Source organism: Urtica dioica, chromosome 6 (genome assembly GCF_054948205.1).
Source record: "Urtica dioica subsp. dioica isolate 48M chromosome 6, U.dioica_male_clone48M_v1_H2, whole genome shotgun sequence".
Taxonomy (NCBI): domain Eukaryota; kingdom Viridiplantae; phylum Streptophyta; class Magnoliopsida; order Rosales; family Urticaceae; genus Urtica; species Urtica dioica.
The window spans coordinates 42,597,306-42,615,935 of NC_142761.1; the positions used below are offsets into that span (position 1 = coordinate 42,597,306).

Here is an 18,630-nt window from a genome sequence, read left to right on the forward strand (position 1 = left end):
ATGTCCACGTCTCAATCGACCCTCCGGATGAGTATGCGCCTCTAATTAAATTCACATCTTAATAAACATTTCAAAATATGTATTTTAATAAATTTAATATGATTAATCATGGATTTTTTTATGTATATTAAAATAGCAAATGTTAATCTTTTTTATTTTAACACGAGTCGTATTTTTAAATGTTATTCTTATCTCTTAATTAAAAACTGTTAATAATTGTTATCGGCATACACTTATATTTCACAGGAACTACACTGACTTGCACGTGGGGCCCACCATGTGCATAGAAAAAAAGCCAATATTGCTTTGTGCTTCCTTTATATTTTAAAAAACTAGTCACATGCAAAGTCACAATCTTGTTCTTTTGTCTTCTTCTTCTTTCTACTTTCCTCACACAAAATCTAATCTGCGCTTCAGGGAGCGATCGAGATATCGCCGATCTTTGATAATCGTCTTCTCACAGATTCTCGGAGGTGTCTGGATGAGCTCAACCATATAGCACATTGCAAGAAGACCTGCAAAGTGGACCCCACAAACATACGGAACCATCTGGGAAGCCACAAAGCTGCGTTTTCAAGACATCAAAGGCGCTTCAGATCGAGAATCTCTGGAAATCACTGCGAATTAATACGGCTGGGATTTAGGGTCGAGGTAAACTGTTTTACCTTTACATATTAATCGCTGCGAATTTGTTTAAGGGAGCAACTGAAGTAAAACACTATAAAAGTAAAAGTAAAAAAAAAAAAAAAAAAAGTAGAAGAGCGCACCTATTAATTTTATTGTTATAGCAGTAAACTATAAACTTATTATATGTTTACATTATAAACTAATTACCTTCCATTTAGTTTGCATAAACTAATTTCACAATAAGTCACGATCTAATAAGCTTTCCTTTACATTTCTGATAGAAAACTCTTGATATCAGTTGATATTTTTGAAGGTTGATCACTTATGGCTTCTTCTTCGAGTACCTCTGTCGAAAGATATGACGTATTCATCAGCTTTCGAGGCACGGACACACGCAAAGGCTTTACCAGCTTTCTTTACGATGCTTTGCGCGATAAAGGAATAAAGGCGTTCATAGACTCTGAGGACCTCAAGAAAGGAGGCGAGATCTCGCCTGTGCTTCTAGAAGCGATCGAGGCATCGGCGATCTCGATAGTCGTCTTCTCAGAGAACTATGCCCAATCTGGGTGGTGTCTGGATGAGCTCAACCACATCGTCCGTTGCATGAAAGAAGATAAACAGCGTGTTGTTATACCCGTGTTCTACAAGGTGGAGCCCAGGAATATACGCCACCAAAAGAGAAGCTTCGAAGATGCATTCTCAGGACACGACTCGGAAAAGGTGAAGATGTGGCGGGAATCTCTAAGAACCACTGCGGATTTATCCGGATTTAATTCGGCAGACGCGAGGTAAATTGTTAGTTATCCGGATTTAACCGTATTTGATAAATGGTTTTAGTTGACATAAACCTTAAGTCCCGCTTTTAAATGATTTTTTTTTAATAGTTTTAACAACTTTCTATTCATCAATAATATTAGAATGGCTCAATTGAATTACCTAATAGTTTAGGGATTAAAATATTTCTTTATATCTCTCTCTCCCACTCTCCGACTTCTTTTAAGAAAGTAGTCTACAAAGGAAAAGTTGCACAACCATGTCTAACATTTTTGGCCATTGATTTTGACTTAGGATTTGGGATTGAACATTTGACTAGTTTATTTAATTACATAATTTATACACAATACCAAGCATTTAACAAACTAATTTTTTTTAAACTCTGTCGAAATTGAAAAATGAAATAGACTTCAGTTGTGTTGGTTAAAATGCGGTAACTATAACCTTAATGTAATGAAATAGACTTCAGTTGTGTTGGATTCAATTTAGCTGACGCGAGGTAAATTGCGCGTATTTGATATCGTTGATAAATGGTTTTAGTTGTCGTAAACCTAAAGTACAACTTTTAAATGATTTTTTCTATTGTCATTTGTGATTACGAAAACATAAAATCTACGGAAGTAGTATTTCATTTTATTACCACCCAAAAAAAAACATAGAGGAGGTCAAATAAGTGCTTGTCTGGTATATTATAGATATTAAGTTTCTTAAAATAAGATAAAAATCGATGATGTTTGTTGACTGCAATTTATTTACATTTTTCAGGTCTGAATCCGAGTTGGTAAAAGATATTGTCAGGTCTGTCATTGAAGAGTTAAAAAACTTACCTTCTTCTACTAGTGATGATACGAATGGTCTTGTTGGAATTAAGAACATTTTGCAGGAAATTGAGCAATCTTTATGTATCAACTCGACGAACAAGGACACTCGTGTCATTGGCATTTGGGGAATGGGCGGCATCGGAAAAACGACACTCGCCAGTGTCTTGTTCAACAAATATTATTCTCAATTTTCCGGTTGCTCTTTCCTTGAAAACGTTAGAGAGGAAGTTACGAAGCACCAACCCTCGGACCTGCTAAAGAGAGTTTTCTCGGAGCTGTTGAAAGACAAGAACTTGACACACGTCACTAATCGTGAAAAGGATAGACTTCGCTAAAGGAATATTCTTTTGGTCCTTGACGATGTCGATGACGTAGAGCAATTGGACCTTCTGGCCATAGATCGTAAATGCTTTGGTCCAGGTAGCAGAATTGTTGTGACGAGCAGAGATTCACAAGTGCTCAGGGTTATCAAAGCCGACGAAATACACGAAATTAAGGACTTGAGTTTTGGGGATGCTCGTCGGCTCTTTCTCTCGAAAGCTTTTGGTAAAGAAGGAGATGAATCTCTGGCCGAGGGATACTTGGAGTTGGCGGAGACAATTGTCAAGAAATATGGCAAAGGAAATCCGTTGGCTCTCACGGTTTTGGGTCGGTACTTGTATTCAAGGAGCATCAAAGAATGGGAAAGCGGAATGAAGTTACTTGACTCAACTCCAAACCATGATGTCCAACGCATACTGAAAGTGAGCTACGACGGACTGAGCCAGAACAACAAGGACATGTTTCTTGATATTGCCTGCTTCCTTAAAGGCAAAGACAGGGATAAGACACATAGAATACTTGGGTACAGATATGAAGGAGTACTTGTGGAAATCGAAGTTCTAATTGAAAGGGCTCTCGTAACTGTTAATGAGAAGGGTCAGATCTGGATGCATGATTTGATCCAAGAAATGGGCCAAGAAATTGTTCGTCGAGAATCAAAGGATCCGGGAGAGCGCAGTAGATTGTGGTCTACATTAGATACTTGCCGTGTCTTGGAAGAGAATCGAGTAAGTCATGCTTATGAATATCAAGATCCTTTAAAACTTAATTGCAGTCACACTTCATTATCATATAATAATCAATATGTGGTCATTTTTTTTTGTATGAACTGTGATTAGGGGACACAAAAAATTGAAGGAATTTTCTTGAAGGATATGCCACAATCTGACATAAGCCCTCTACTCTTTAAAGAAATGCGCAACCTGTGGTTTCTCTATATTGATTGGTCTTCGTACAATGACAAAATTTTATTCCCTGAATATATTGATTTCCTTCCTGCTACACTGAGATATTTCCGATGGACGGGTTGCCCCTTGAAATGCTTGCCAGAGAGTTTTAATCCGAAGAATCTTCGCAAGGTGTGCATTAAAAGTGACAAACTTGAACGGGTTTGGAGCCAGAAATACAAGGTATTGTTTTCAGGTATTTTTTAACACAACAGTTCATATATTCTAGCGTTCAAATTATTGCAATTTGACCCTTAAACCTTTTTTTTTTCTAGCGTTCACCTCCTTGAACTTCCATTCATATTTTCAATAAAACGGGCACATTCCGAATACATAATAAATTTGTAATCCATTTTTTAGAAAGTATCTATATATTCAACATAAACGCTAAATAGATCTTAAATAATTAGCTTATTTTATTTTTTGTATAAAATAGTTAGTTATATCACTAAAGTACGCTAGAGAAGTTTGGTGATGGTTCGAATCACAATTTTTTAAAAACTTCAAGGTTTGATATCGCTACCTTAAGGTACTAAGAAGCGTATTTGGTATTTTCAATCACTTATACTGCCTGACTTATCAGATAAATCACGGTTACTTTTTCATATAGGATTTGCCAAAGTTGGAAGTCTTGATTCTCAAACATTGCCACAATCTAAGTCAACTACCGGATCTCTCTCGCTGCTTAAATCTTGAGGAGTTGAATCTCACTCGTTGCAGCAAGCTGAGTCAACTCTCAGATCTCTCTCGCTGCTTAAATCTCAAGCATTTGAATCTCGAATATTGCAGAAACCTGAGTCAACTCCCGAACCTCTCTCGCAACTCAAATCTTGAGGTGTTGAATCTCGGTTATTGCAACAACCTGAGTCAACTACCGGATCTCTCTCACGCCTCAAAGCTCGTGCGCTTGGTTCTTAGTGGTTGCAGCAACTTGAATCAACTTCCAGATCTCTCTTGCTGCTTAAATCTCAAGCAGTTGAATCTTACTAATTGGAGCAGCCTGAGTCAACTACCGGATCTCTCTCGTTGCTTAAATCTCGAGCAGTTGAATCTTACTAATTGCAGCAGCCTGAGTCAACTACCGGATCTCTCTCGTTGCTTAAATCTCAAGGAGTTGAATCTTACTAATTGCAGCATCTTGAGTCAACTACCGAATCTCTCTCGTTGCTTAAATCTCATGCAGTTGAATCTTACTAATTGCAGCAGCTTGAGTCAACTACCGGATCTCTCTCGTTGCTTAAATCTCATGCACTTGAATCTTACTAATTGCAGAGGCCTGAGTCAACTACCGGATATCTCTCGCAACTCAAATCTCTGTAAATTGGATCTCACTAAATGCAGCAGCCTGAGTCAACTACCGGATCTCTCTCGCTGCTTAAATCTCTGGTACTTGAATATCATTAATTGCATCAACTTGAGTCGGCTACCGGATCTCCCTCACAGCTTAAATCTCGAGGAGTTTAGTCTTTTTAATTGCAGCAGCCTGAGTCAACTTCCTGACCTCTCTCACCACTCTGAGATCGTGTACTTGGGTCTCAATCATTGCAGCAACTTGAGTCAGCTACCGGATCTCTCTCACGTCTTAAATCTCACGGTGTTGAATCTTAAGAATTGCAGCAGCCTGAGTCAACTACCGGATCTCTCTCGCAACTCAAATCTTCAAATATTGAATCTCACTAATTGCAGCAGCCTGAGTCAAGTACCGGATCTCTCTCGCTGCTCAAATCTCAAGAAGTTGAATCTTACTAATACCAGCAGCTTGAGTCAACTACTGGATCTCTCTCGCTGCTTAAATCTCAAGAAGTTGAATTTCACTAATTGCAGCAGCCTGAGTCAACTACCGGATCTCTCTCGCTGCGTAAATCTCGAGGAGTTGAATCTTACTAATTGCATCAGCCTGAGTCAACTACCGGATCTCTCTCGCTGCATAAATCTCGAGGAGTTGAATCTTACTAATACCAGCAGCTTGAGTCAACTACTGGATCTCTCTCGCTGCTTAAATCTCAAGAAGTTGAATTTCACTAATTGCAGCAGCCTGAGTCAACTACCGGATCTCTCTCGCTGCGTAAATCTCGAGGAGTTGAATCTTACTAATTGCAGCAGCCTGAGTCAACTACCGGATCTCTCTTGCTGCTTAAATCTCGAGCACATGGATCTCACTAATTGCAGCAGCCTGAGTCAACTACCGGATCTCTCTCGCAACTCAAATCTCGAGCTCTTGAATCTCACTAATTGCAGCACCCTGAGTCAACTTCCGGATCTCTCTCGCTGCTTAAAGCTCGCAAAGTTGATTCTCACTAATTGCAGCAGCATGAGTCAACTTCCTGACCTCTCTTCCAACTCAAATCTCTGGAAATTGGATCTCACTAATTTCAACAGTTGGAGTCAACGATCGTATCTCTTTAGCAACTCAAATCGCTGGGAATTGGATCTCACTAATTGCAGCAGCCTGAGTCAACTACCGGATCTCTCTCGCTACTCAAATCTCACGGACTTAACTCTTACTAATTGCAGCAGCCTGAATCAACTACCGGATCTCTCTCGCAACTCAAATCTCGAGTACTTAAATCTTACTAATTGCAGCAGCCTGAGTCAACTACTGGATCTCTCTCGCAACTCAAATCTCAAGGGTTTAACTCTTACTAATTGCAGCAGCCTGAGTCAACTACCGGATCTCTCTCGCAACTTAAATCTCGAGTACTTAAATCTTACTAATTGCAGCAGCCTGAGTCAACTTCCGGACGTTTCTTGCAGAAGTAGAGTTTTTTACAAAACCAAAGGTATTTACATTTCTTTGTTTTTAGACATGACAAATAACTTTTAGGTTTTTACAAATATTATCTCCAATTAACAACTGCTATTTTTTATAAAAAAAAATTACATTGACGTGTTAATTCCATTGGAAATGCTATAACAATCTCTATCTCAGGTGCGCCATGTTTTTGTGGTCGCTTTCAGTTGCCAGGTGATTGTCATGACCTTGAACTTGTATTCATTGCACTGATATTATTCATGTTATTAATCCTTGAATGTGTCAGGTATTCCTTGTGCTCGTGCAATCCAGTGCATTAGGCAAAGGGACGAGCAATCAGAGAACTACATTTTTGAATGCTACAAGAAGTCAACATACATGAATATCTACAAGAACAAAATCTATGCAATTAATCCCATGGAGCAGTGGCCCGAGACAGGAAAGACACCTATGGGAATGCCTCCCAACAGAGTAGGACCAGGAAAGCCAAAAAAACTAAGATGACTCGAGCACGATGAGGTTGTGCCACCACGTGGGACTAGAATGACCAGGAAACATGTCACAGTCAAATGTTCTGGCCGTGGAAAGTATGACCACAACCTCACTACATGTTTTAGAAGATAACAATAAAATTTGGTAAGATTGTACACATTTTGGTAACTCTGATGGCAGATTATAAATGTCTATAAATGTGGTTACATTTCTTGATATTGCAGAGACAAGAACAACGTCAAGCTAGGGATGTACATCAACAGGTAGGGGTGGCGATTCGGGTTACGTGTCGTGTTCGTGCCGTGTCTTATTCGTTTTCATGTATTTTTTGACAAACCCAGACACGATCCATTTATTAATCGTGTCTAGGAGCAAAACCCAAACACGACCCACTATTTTTTTTGTCAAACCCAGACCCAACCTATTAAGACCCATTTATTAATCGTGTCTCAATGGACCATGTAACTCACGAACCACTACTACCAATTAACATATTGGGTGTGGAAAGTTATTAGGTGCGGCATGTCGCACCTAATAGTCGCACCTAAGCCCATATTAGGTGCGACATGTTGCACCGGATACTCGTCCGGATGACTAAAAATTTCGCTAATGTTTAGTGTTATTCGGTGCGACAATGTCGCACCTAATATGAAATTGTCGCACCTAATACCTTTAGGTGCGACAAATGTCGCACCCAATGAGTTTTAAAATTAAATTTGTCAGCGAATCCCGCCGAATTTTTTTTTGGATCTGGGATTTCATATTGGGTGCGACATTGTCGCATCCAATATGGTTATTAGGGTTTTAAACCCGACTTTTCTCATTTTTTCACACATTCGCTCACTTTCTCTCTCACCGTCTCACAAGGTCTCTCTCTCTCAGCCAGCCCCCGCCGCCGTCCTTCCCCGCTCCGCCGCTGCCGGCCCATCCTGGTACGTCCCCATCTCTCTCTATATCTCACCAGCCGTCTCTCACCGTCTCACTCTCTTTCTCAGCCAGTCCCCGCCGTCGTCCCTCTCCGCTCCGCCGCTGCCGGCCCTCCCTGGTACGTCCCCCTCTATTTCTCTCTCTCTCTGTCTCACCTGCCATCTCTCACTATGTCTCTCTCTCCCAGTCTGCCCCGCCGCCGCCTGGACCAGCCCCCTTCTCGCCCGCCCCACCGCCGCCTGGACCAGCCCCCCGCCCCGCCCCACCGCCGCCTGGACCAGCCCCCTGAATCAGCCCCTCGCCCCGCCCCACCGCCGCCTGGACCAGCCCCCTGCCCGCCCGCCCCACCGCCGTCTAGACCAGTCCCCCGCCCTGCCGCCTGGATCGATCAGCATCCCCCCCCTCTATTTTTGATTTTGTAATTTTTTTTTTAATTTAAAAAACATATTAGGTGCGACATTGTCGCACCTGATATGTCGCACCTAGATGTATGACTATTAGGTGCGACATGTCACACCTGATATGTCGCACCTAGATGTATGACTATTAGGTGCGACATGTCACACCTGATGCCTTTTGCTACGGGTTATCCGGTGCGACGCCATCGGACCTAATGTCGCACCTAATAAACTTTTAGGTGCGACATTTGAAGTATTCGGTGCGACATTCGTCGCACCGGATAACATTTTTTGTCCTAGTGAACCCACTTAGACCCACAGATCCATTTAGACCACTAAACACATTTGAACACGCGAATCGGTTTAGGCCCTTGAACATGTTTACTTCAAAATATTGAAATTCTCTAAATCAAATTAAATAACAAATTAGTCAGAATAAGTAATTAATAAAAATACTCCATATAATCAACTAAACCACCAACATAATATTTTTACTACAAAAGAGAAGTTCAAAGACAATCTATTGGGTCATTATGGGTCTTTATCGTGTTTACCCATTAACAACCCATTTAATATTCGTATCTAATTGGGTCCCAATGGGTTGTCGTGCTCGTGTCGTGTTCACCCGTTATTTAATCGTGTTAATCGTGTTCGACACGGATGGACCCAGATCCATTTTAGGTCGACCCAAACCCATTTACACCGTGTCGTAACCGTGTCGTGTCTCGTGTACGGCCCCAAATTGCCACCCCTATCAACAGGCTAGAGATGCTGAAGATGAAGGACGTGGAAGGGGACGTGGCCGTGGAAGGAGACGTGGACGTGGTTGAGGATCAAGCCAATCAACTCAACAACACACACAACAAGCAACTAGTACGAGGCAATCAACTCGACAACCAGCCCAACAAGCACCGATAAGGGTAAACTCAACAACTCTTAACCCCAATTCTGTTATTTGTATGTGGTCATTACTCATAACCTTTCTAATTGCAGCGGAGTCCTCGAATTAACCGGGCCCTGACCAAGCGTTTCGGCCTTCTACCAAGAACTTTATTTGGAGATTGGATGTAAAGACAGTGAAATGCCTTTTTTTTGGATCATGTACTTGGCTTTTTTTGTGACAAGTTCACAAAACTGAGTACTTTTTTTGGGTGATAAGTTCACAAAACTTGATGGAAAATCTATGAATTATGTGTATCAATGTATTAGATTTGTTATGGCTTTTATTGACAAGTTGTTATGGCTTTTATTGACAAGTTGTTATGGCTTTTTATTGACAGTGTATTAGATTTGTGGCTTTGACAATTTTAATGGCTTTTTAATTCATTACTAATTAAGGTATCAAATTTTTTGTCAATGCCAAACTAACCAAACTTCAGATCCCAAGCTAGAAAATACCGCATTCCATTACAAAATACCAATTTACATTACAAAACACCAATTACAAAGTTTAGACCAAACTTCAACTATCATAATCCCCAAAACATTACAACATAATTTGACGATTACATCAGTCTCACTTAACAGACTTAATAAACAACCACAATCAATTCAAAACATTTACTTATTTGAAACAGATGACACAAAAAAGAGCAAGCACGACGAGAACCATATAAAACTTGATCTTTTGCGCTTCTGTAGCTATCTTCTCCCTCAGTCTATTCAGCTCGTCTTCATCTCCGCCATAACCATAATTCTTTGACACTTCAACTTGTTTCAAAGCAGCTTCAAGATTGTTAATCCTTTTAAGTAAACCAGGAATTATTTGAACTGACCTTTTACACATCTCAGGATCAACACTATTACAAATAAGGCTTTCTGGTGCGGAAGGGTATTAGGTGCAACTTGTCGCACCTAAAAGTCGCACCTAATTGGGCATCAGGTGCGACTTGTCGCACCCAACTGGCTCCAGAAAAGAAAAAAATTTCGCTGATTTTAAGTGGTATTGGGTGCGACTAGTCGCACTCAATAATTTTGAAAACGTAGTCGCACCCAATAATTTTGAAAACTTTCAGGTGCGACTAGTCGCACCTGAAAGTCTAAAAAAAATTAGGTGCTCAGCTTCTCCCCCTCATTTTTTTCATTTGTCCGACTAAACAACTCTTTCTGAAAAAAAAAACTAAACTTCACCGTCTCACTCTTTCTCTCTTTTTTCTCTCAAATTTGTGTCTCCCTCTCATATTCGCCGTCGCCGTGGTCCACTGTTTTCCTGCGCCGCCAGGAACCCAAACCAAGCGAACAACACACGAACGACTGAGAAGCCTCACGAACCAGGAACCCGAGAAGAGAGAGGATTCGGCGCGCCATCACCAGCCGTGACCCATCCTCCACCGCGCGCTTCAGGCCGAGGAAAAGAGACGTCGCCGGGAGTCGCGAGGACGCCGGAGCAAGAGCGACCACCGAGGAAGGAGTGAGTGGTTGCCGGAGAATCTAATTCCACGAAAATAAGGTGATGAAGTCTCTTTCTCGGATGGATTTTAAGCTAGGGTTTATAGCTCATAATTTGGGGATTTTGATTCCGGGATGATTTCTAAGCAATTGATTGTGTTTAGTTGATCTTTGGACCCGATTATTGATGTTGAGAACTTGAAATTGGTGATAGGTTTCGGATTTCTTGGTTGTGGTTTGAATTTGGCCGAATTTTTTAAAAAGAAAAACTGTTTGAACTGCCTTTGTAAATCGACGTGGACAGACCGATATGATCTGAGTTCTTATTTTTGGATATTTTTCATGGATAGTAGACTGTATGAGCTTTCTAAAATGACCAAGAACATGTAAATCCATTAAGTATTGAATGAGTTATGAATTTCCAAAGTTTGTGTTTCGCAGCAGTAAAACGGGATTTCCAGAATTGTAACAGTGAATTACGGGCTGTTTTTGAGATAGCTATTCTTGTCGTATATATGCTTGTAATATCTCGTTAGAAAGCTACATGAGTCTACTTTCATTTTCCGCTAGAATCAATCGATTTCAAGTTTTGTGGCTCGAGTTATGATGGCTTAAGCGCTAGTGGGTCAGGCTGTCGGGAATTCTTTTGACTTGTTTATGTTTGTCGAGCGTTTGATTCTTGTGAGACCGACGCCGCAAAATCCGAGGAGGAAGAAGAAGTGAGGGTCCGTGTTTTCTGATTCGCGTGGTCAGGTAAGGATCTGAGATGTTTTCCCCAATTTCTATTCCGAAAATTAGGGTTCCAATTCGGATTTGAGGCTTCTCTCTCTGTTTTAATTTTTTTTGTTGTTGATTGTTTGGTTTTCATGTTGAGTTATGAGGGGTTTGGCGGAATCCAAGTTGAAGAAATTATGAATTTTTCTTGAGTTATGGCTGCCAAGATTTGATTGTGTATGTGACTGTTTTGATTGTTATGTTCCACGACATCAGACTCGTGACCGGTGAGTTATGTTCATCTTGAAGCATATAGGAGTTTAAAGAAACATTGAGTTTATTCTAATTTTTTCTGAAGTCCCAGACTTACATGATCACGTTTTAAATGAATATAAGTTGTGTAGTGATTTCTACTTTATTTATTGATGGAACTTTTGTTAAAGTTACGCTTACTCACGAAATGTAATTTCTTAGCTATGGAGTTTTTTTTTGGGGGTTACAATTCCCTATTCCACTCTTGTATCTGAGAGCTTCTAACAATGTGTAAGCATTATTTTGAAAAACTATCCAAATGATTTTATTTGACATCATGATTTAGTGTTTATAACATTTGTAGGTTGTTTATTTTAATTTACTGTATTAGTGCTGCTTGTATTTAGTATTTTCTCATACAATTACTAATTCTGGTCTCCTTTGACGAGGTATATGGAGGGACATTTGTCGAGATCAAATCAGTTAATCCACTTAAAGGAAAGGTGTGCAATTTTTTAATACTATGTAGTTATTATTATTATTAAATGATGTTATACGTTCCCATTACAATCGCTAATTCTAGTCGGTTTTGACGAGGTAAATGGAGTTGAGTTCTCATCCTTCCTTAGCCTTGTCGCCACTGTTGATGCTGAACAATGGGTTCGTCAACTTAATAGGCAAAAATCACTTCATCCAACATTAGCTCCTTGATAATGTTTTCAGTGATGTTGATGCCAACATTGATGCTTACTATTTTTTTTCCGCAGGTCAGTTATGGTGCCGGGCTGGAATGGCTTTGTTTAATATCAAGGTAAATTATTAGTTTTTTTTGCTGCTTTCTATTGTTATCACATCTGTCATGTTATCACTCTAATGTGCGTATTAGAAGAAGAAAAAATTTCGGAATCAGGGCTTGTGCATGATCGGATGGTTCTCGCTGCCGACCAGGACCAAAATCTCGCGCTCTGCGTGAGCACAATCTGAAACTGATATACTCATCAAATGAATGGAGTCTCGAATCATGACAAAGATGAGTACATTACACCTGCTTCTCTGCTTAAATAGTTTATGTACGATCTTAATTACTAATGTGTTCTCAACTAAAGGGAAAATAACTTTCATAGAGTTTCTATTTTTTTTTTTTTTTTTTAACTTAAATATATAAAATGGTTGATAATCCTCTCCCTGGCCCTTTTTTCTGGCTCTAAAAAATTTTGTTAGTTTTTTTTTTTTTAGAGTTTAGGTTGTTAGGCCGGCCCGTGTTTTTAGACTTTTGTTTTTTTAGTTTTAGTAAAAAAATGTTGGGGGGGGGGGGGGGGGGGGGGAGCCTAATCAACATATTTACTTTTAAAATTATATGCATTATTTATTTTTTTGGCTGGAATTATGTCTTGTTATTTTCCCCAAAATAATTTCTGCGAGTAATTGAATTAAAGAGTTTGGTACATGGCATATTGTATTTTATAATTTCTCATAGAATTACTAATAGTATATTTCTTTGACGAGGTATATGGAGGGACTTTTTGTGAAATCCCAAATTTTAAGCTTTATTAAAAAGCTAAAATTTTGGTGTTCGAGTGACGTTAGTATTTATATATATATATTTTTTAATAAAGTAGTAATGAATGATTTTAGTTATGTGGTAGTTTTGATGTTTTAGTTTTTATGTGTGTTTTGGTGTGTTTTTGAATTTTAATATACTCTTTAAAATACAAATTATGGATATATATATATATATATATATATATATATATATATATTGTATATAAATTATATATTATAACTAAGTTATGTATATATATATATATGTGATATATATATTATATGATTATATATTAGTTAATTTTTTTGGACGTATATGTATATATATATGATTATCATATATAGTATATGTATATATATATGATTATATATATATATATATATGATTATGTAATATAATAAATTATATTATATAAGGTAATATTATAATATACGTAGTAGTCAGTTAGGATTTAGGATTTATATATATGTATATATATATATAATTAAAGTAATAATAATAATAATTATTATTATTTTTTAAGAAAATAAGTAGGATTAGGGTTTGGGCTTTTATGCTTTGGGCTTTAGGGTTTAATTAAACCATATATAAGCATCCCCTCCTCTTCTTTTAACGCTTCTTTTCTACTCTCCCTCCCCCATCCCTCTCTTGGTTTGAAAAATTCGTAGCTCCAATTAGGTATGCTTTCTTTTCTCTCTCGTTCGGATTCCTTGAAAACGATTTCTTAAAACGCTTGTGCTGGTTTCAAAACAATTGTTTTTGCGTTGATTCTTTTTGGAAACGTTAGTTTTAAGTGTCTTCTATCTAAATCTGCAATCGAAAAATATTTTTATCAAATACAGAATATTTTCCGATTATTTTCAAATCAGCGCACAGACCTGAGACCTATTCCCGATTTTCAGACTTTAAACGCTTACTGTTGATTCAACAAATTTGGTTTTGCGTTGATTCTTTTTGGAAAAGTTAGGTTTAAATGTCTTCTATCTAAAGCTTTAATCGAAAAATATTTTTATCAAATATATAATATTTTCTGATTATTTTCAAAACAGTACGCAGACAGTTTTTGACAAAAATTTTAAAGTTAGATTTTAGCACTTCTTTTATTTTTAATAAATAGTTAAAAAATTATTTTGGCCGTGATGCCTTTACAAAAAGTGATCAAAATTTTGGTTTATACGTGCTGTAATTTTTACAGATGTTTTCTCAGAGTTTTAGTTTTTCACCGAAACCCTAATAACCAAGGGTATTTTCGTAATTTCACGTTGAATTATGGAGCTACGGAGGTATTATGGAGAATTTCTCGGGCTACGGAGGTATTATGGAGAATTTCTCGGGCCGAGGCTCAAATGGGAAAATTTCTCGGGCCGAGGCCCTAATAAGTTTATTAGCTAGATTGAGCGAAGTGTGGGCTTTGCAACCCCATATCTTCGTCTCTAAAGTGATCACTGAAATATGTATGACTACCCTAGGGGCACCCCGAACTAAAAGTTGATAGGAGCAAGAAAAGAAAGATCAAGTCATCAATTAGTTTAAAATACTAATAACCGGTTCATGCATTGCATTACTCTTTTTTGTGAGCTTTATATTATTCTCGCTGAGCGTAAGCTCATCTCTTCGAAAAAAATATATGTCTGTGTTGTAGGTAAACAACTTGCAAGGAACTGAGCAGGGTGGACTAGCGGCGTCGATAGCGAGAGGGCGGGTCATGGTTTCCATTCACGAAATAAGTCTTCCGCTACAAGTTATTAAGAAATAAATTTTAAGGTTTTTGTTTTCTTTATTAAGAAATAAGTCTTCCGCTACAAGTTAAGATTTTCTAGTTCATTAAAGTTATTTTATGGATTACGTTTTATTTTTCTAGTATGTTGGTTTAAATTGAGTATCTCATAGTTTTCATATTTGGTTAAGTACTTCTCAAGATATTTTGAAATGCAATCTATATGTTTCTTTAATGCTTTTGTTTCTTTTTAAAATCTTTAAAATTTTGGTTCACCTTTGTACGATGCGTTTAAAAAAAAAAATTCCTCCAAGTTTTCTAAAGGATTTTCGAAAGTTTAAAAAGTAAGATAAGTAAGACGGTCCGAAAAGTCGGGTCGTCACAGTTGGTATCAGAGCAACGAACCTATGACCCCTTTCGCTATTCGATCGCACGGCTGTCCCCTACTCAAGTAAGTTAGTACTTTTTTATATGTAAGGTATTTTTTTTTTGTTACTTAGATGGAAAACTTTCAATCTACTCGTGGACGTGGTAGAGGAAGAGCACGAGACCGAAGGTAGAGGAAGAGACAGAGTTGCCACAGAGGTTCCAGTGCAAGATGTTCCTCATGCTGCTCCATATCCCGAACAAGATGACGCACATAATCCCCATGGTCCCGCCCATGTACCTCAGCCAGCAGCCCAACTGGGCCTGGCGGCGCTACTTACTACACTGCTGCATTGCATCGAAGCTCAAGGAGCTGAGATACAAGAGTTGAGGAACCAAATTCCCAAGCGAATGAAAATTTGGACGAAGGTCAACGAGCACCAGCAGCACCTCCTCAGGATGTACCTCGTGTGGGAAAAGTCATTGTGATGGATGATCTCTTCGAGAAGTTCAGGAGGATGAGATCCTCGAATTTTGAGGGATCGACTGATCATTTGGTGGCCGATGAGTGGATGTCAGAGATTAAGACGATCTTCGACTTCATGAACATATCGAAGACCGAGAAAGTCATATGCGCGTCTTTTGTTCTGAAGAATGATGCACGATACTGGTGGGAGACAATAGCAGCTAGAAGAGACACATGCGCTATGTCTTGGGACGACTTCATCGAGGAGTTCAACAATAAGTATTTCAACATGCGAGCGATGAACACTCAACAGAAGGAGTTTGCGGAGCTGAAGCAAGGGACGATGACTGTGACTGAAGCTGTGAGAAAGTTCAACCACCTGGCAAGACTATGCCCTCACCTGGTTCCGACTGAGTCAGAAAGAGTTCGAAGGATGATGGGAATGTTCCGACCGGAACTGGCTCTAGCTATTGATAGTGGAAGTCATCCACCATCCACTGTTGCAGACTGTCTCGAACGTGCAATGCGTGCTGAATACCATTTGGTTCAAGTGAAGGAGGAGCGAGACCGGTACATCAAGGCACGGAAGGAAGAGAAGACTCAAAGTAGGGGAATATGCAACAATAAGAAGTCCGACGAGCGTCTCTTCAACAACCAAGTCAACAAGGCACACTATCTCGAGAGTGAAAATGGGAAGAAGATGAACCATCCTTAAAATAATGGTAATGCAAATTACAAAGTCAAGATGGAAAATGGGTCATTTCCGAAGTGCAACACATGTGGGAGGATACACCCAGGAGAATGTAAGATGGGCAGTATACTGTGTTACAAGTGCGGTCAGCCAGGACACTTCCTTAAAGATTGTCCGAAACAGAACTTTGCGCAGAAAAATAAGAATGGGCGACTTAACTTCATTCAAGCTGAAATTGAAGGACCACAGATTTTCCAGGGGCGACTAGAAGCACCACCAGCAACTCAGACACCACCGCCGCCTCAAGGTCGCACCTACGCCTACACTAATGTCGATGCCATAGCCAGCACCTCGAATGTAGTAGCAGGTCAGATTACTTAGTCCGTTATGATGCCTTTGTATTGGTTAACTCTGGAGCAACACACATGTTTTTGTGTGGAAAAGTTACGATGTTAGGCAATAGTGTAGAGAAAACTAGACAAGTTTTAAGGACGTGGCATTACCGTTCGGTGATGTTTTATCATTATCATAGTACTGCTTAATAATTAATGGTCAGAAGCTATGGATCGATTTCATCGTCCTATAGATGAAAGTTTTCGATGCTATCTTGAGAATGAGAATAAGACAAGAGAACGCAATATCCTGAGCTCTTTCTAGAGGGACTTGCTATGTCCGAGTAATAGTTCTTACAGTTCTTCTCGCCGTTCTTTGTTAATTTTCGGGACGAAAATTCTAATAAGTAGGGGAGATTGTGAAATCCCAAATTTTAAGCTTTATTAAAAAGCTAAAATTTTGGTGTTCGAGTGACGTTAGTATTTATATATATATATATATATATATATATATATATATATTTTAATAAAGTAGTAGTGAATGATTTTAGTTATGTGGTAGTTTTGATGTTTTAGTTTTTATGTGTGTTTTGGTGTGCTTTTGAATTTTAATATACTCTTTAAAATACAAATTATGGATATATATATATATATATATATTGTATATAAATTATATATTATAACTAAGTTATGTATATATATATATATATATATATATATATGTGATATATATATTATATGATTATATATTAGTTAATTTTTTTGGACGTATATGTATATATATATGATTATCATATATAGTATATGTATATATATATGATTATATATATATATATATGATTATGTAATATAATAAATTATATTATATAAGGTAATATTATAATATACGTAGTAGTCAGTTAGGATTTAGGATTTATATATATGTATATATATATATAATTAAAGTAATAATAATAATAATAATTATTATTTTTTAAGAAAATAAGTAGGATTAGGGTTTGAGTTTTTATGCTTTGGGTTTTAGGGTTTAATTAAATCATATATAAGCATCCCCTCCTCTTCTTTTAACGCTTCTTTTCTACTCTCCCTCCCCCATCCCTCTCTTGGTTTGAAAAATTCGTAGCTCCAATTAGGTATGCTTTCTTTTCTCTCTCGCTCGGATTCCTTGAAAACGATTTCTTAAAACGCTTGTGCTGGTTTCAAAACAATTGTTTTTGCGTTGATTCTTTTTGGAAACGTTAGTTTTAAGTGTCTTCTATCTAAATCTGCAATCGAAAAATATTTTTATCAAATACAGAATATTTTCCGATTATTTTCAAATCAGCGCACAGACCTGAGACCTATTCCCGATTTTCAGACTTTAAACGCTTACTGTTGATTCAACAAATTTGGTTTTGCGTTGATTCTTTTTGGAAAAGTTAGGTTTAAATGTCTTCTATCTAAAGCTTTAATCGAAAAATATTTTTATCAAATATAGAATATTTTCTGATTATTAATGGTCAGAAGCTATGGATCGATTTCATCGTCCTATAGATGAAAGTTTTCGATGCTATCTTGAGAATGAGAATAAGACAAGAGAACGCAATATCCTGAGCTCTTTCTAGAGGGACTTGCTATGTCCGAGTAATAGTTCTTACAGTTCTTCTCGCCGTTCTTTGTTAATTTTCGGGACGAAAATTCTAATAAGTAGGGGAGATTGTGAAATCCCAAATTTTAAGCTTTATTAAAAAGCTAAAATTTTGGTGTTCGAGTGACGTTAGTATTTATATATATATATATATATATATATATATATATTTTAATAAAGTAGTAGTGAATGATTTTAGTTATGTGGTAGTTTTGATGTTTTAGTTTTTATGTGTGTTTTGGTGTGCTTTTGAATTTTAATATACTCTTTAAAATACAAATTATGGATATATATATATATATATATATATTGTATATAAATTATATATTATAACTAAGTTATGTATATATATATATATATATATATATATATATGTGATATATATATTATATGATTATATATTAGTTAATTTTTTTGGACGTATATGTATATATATATGATTATCATATATAGTATATGTATATATATATGATTA

General features: G+C 37.6%; 1 pseudogene across 1 annotated transcript; it reads left to right on the forward strand.

Annotated features, from left to right (window-relative positions):
• The first annotated feature begins 377 nt into the window (after positions 1-377).
• On the forward strand, positions 378-15,528 carry LOC149394361 (TMV resistance protein N-like; annotated as a pseudogene). Its single transcript, XR_016299930.1, has 10 exons — positions 378-651; positions 926-1,415; positions 2,167-3,271; positions 3,383-3,673; positions 4,101-5,115; positions 6,529-6,727; positions 6,959-6,997; positions 8,821-8,932; positions 9,053-9,126; positions 15,174-15,528. The product of XR_016299930.1 is annotated as a TMV resistance protein N-like (transcript).
• The last annotated feature ends 3,102 nt before the right edge of the window (positions 15,529-18,630 follow it).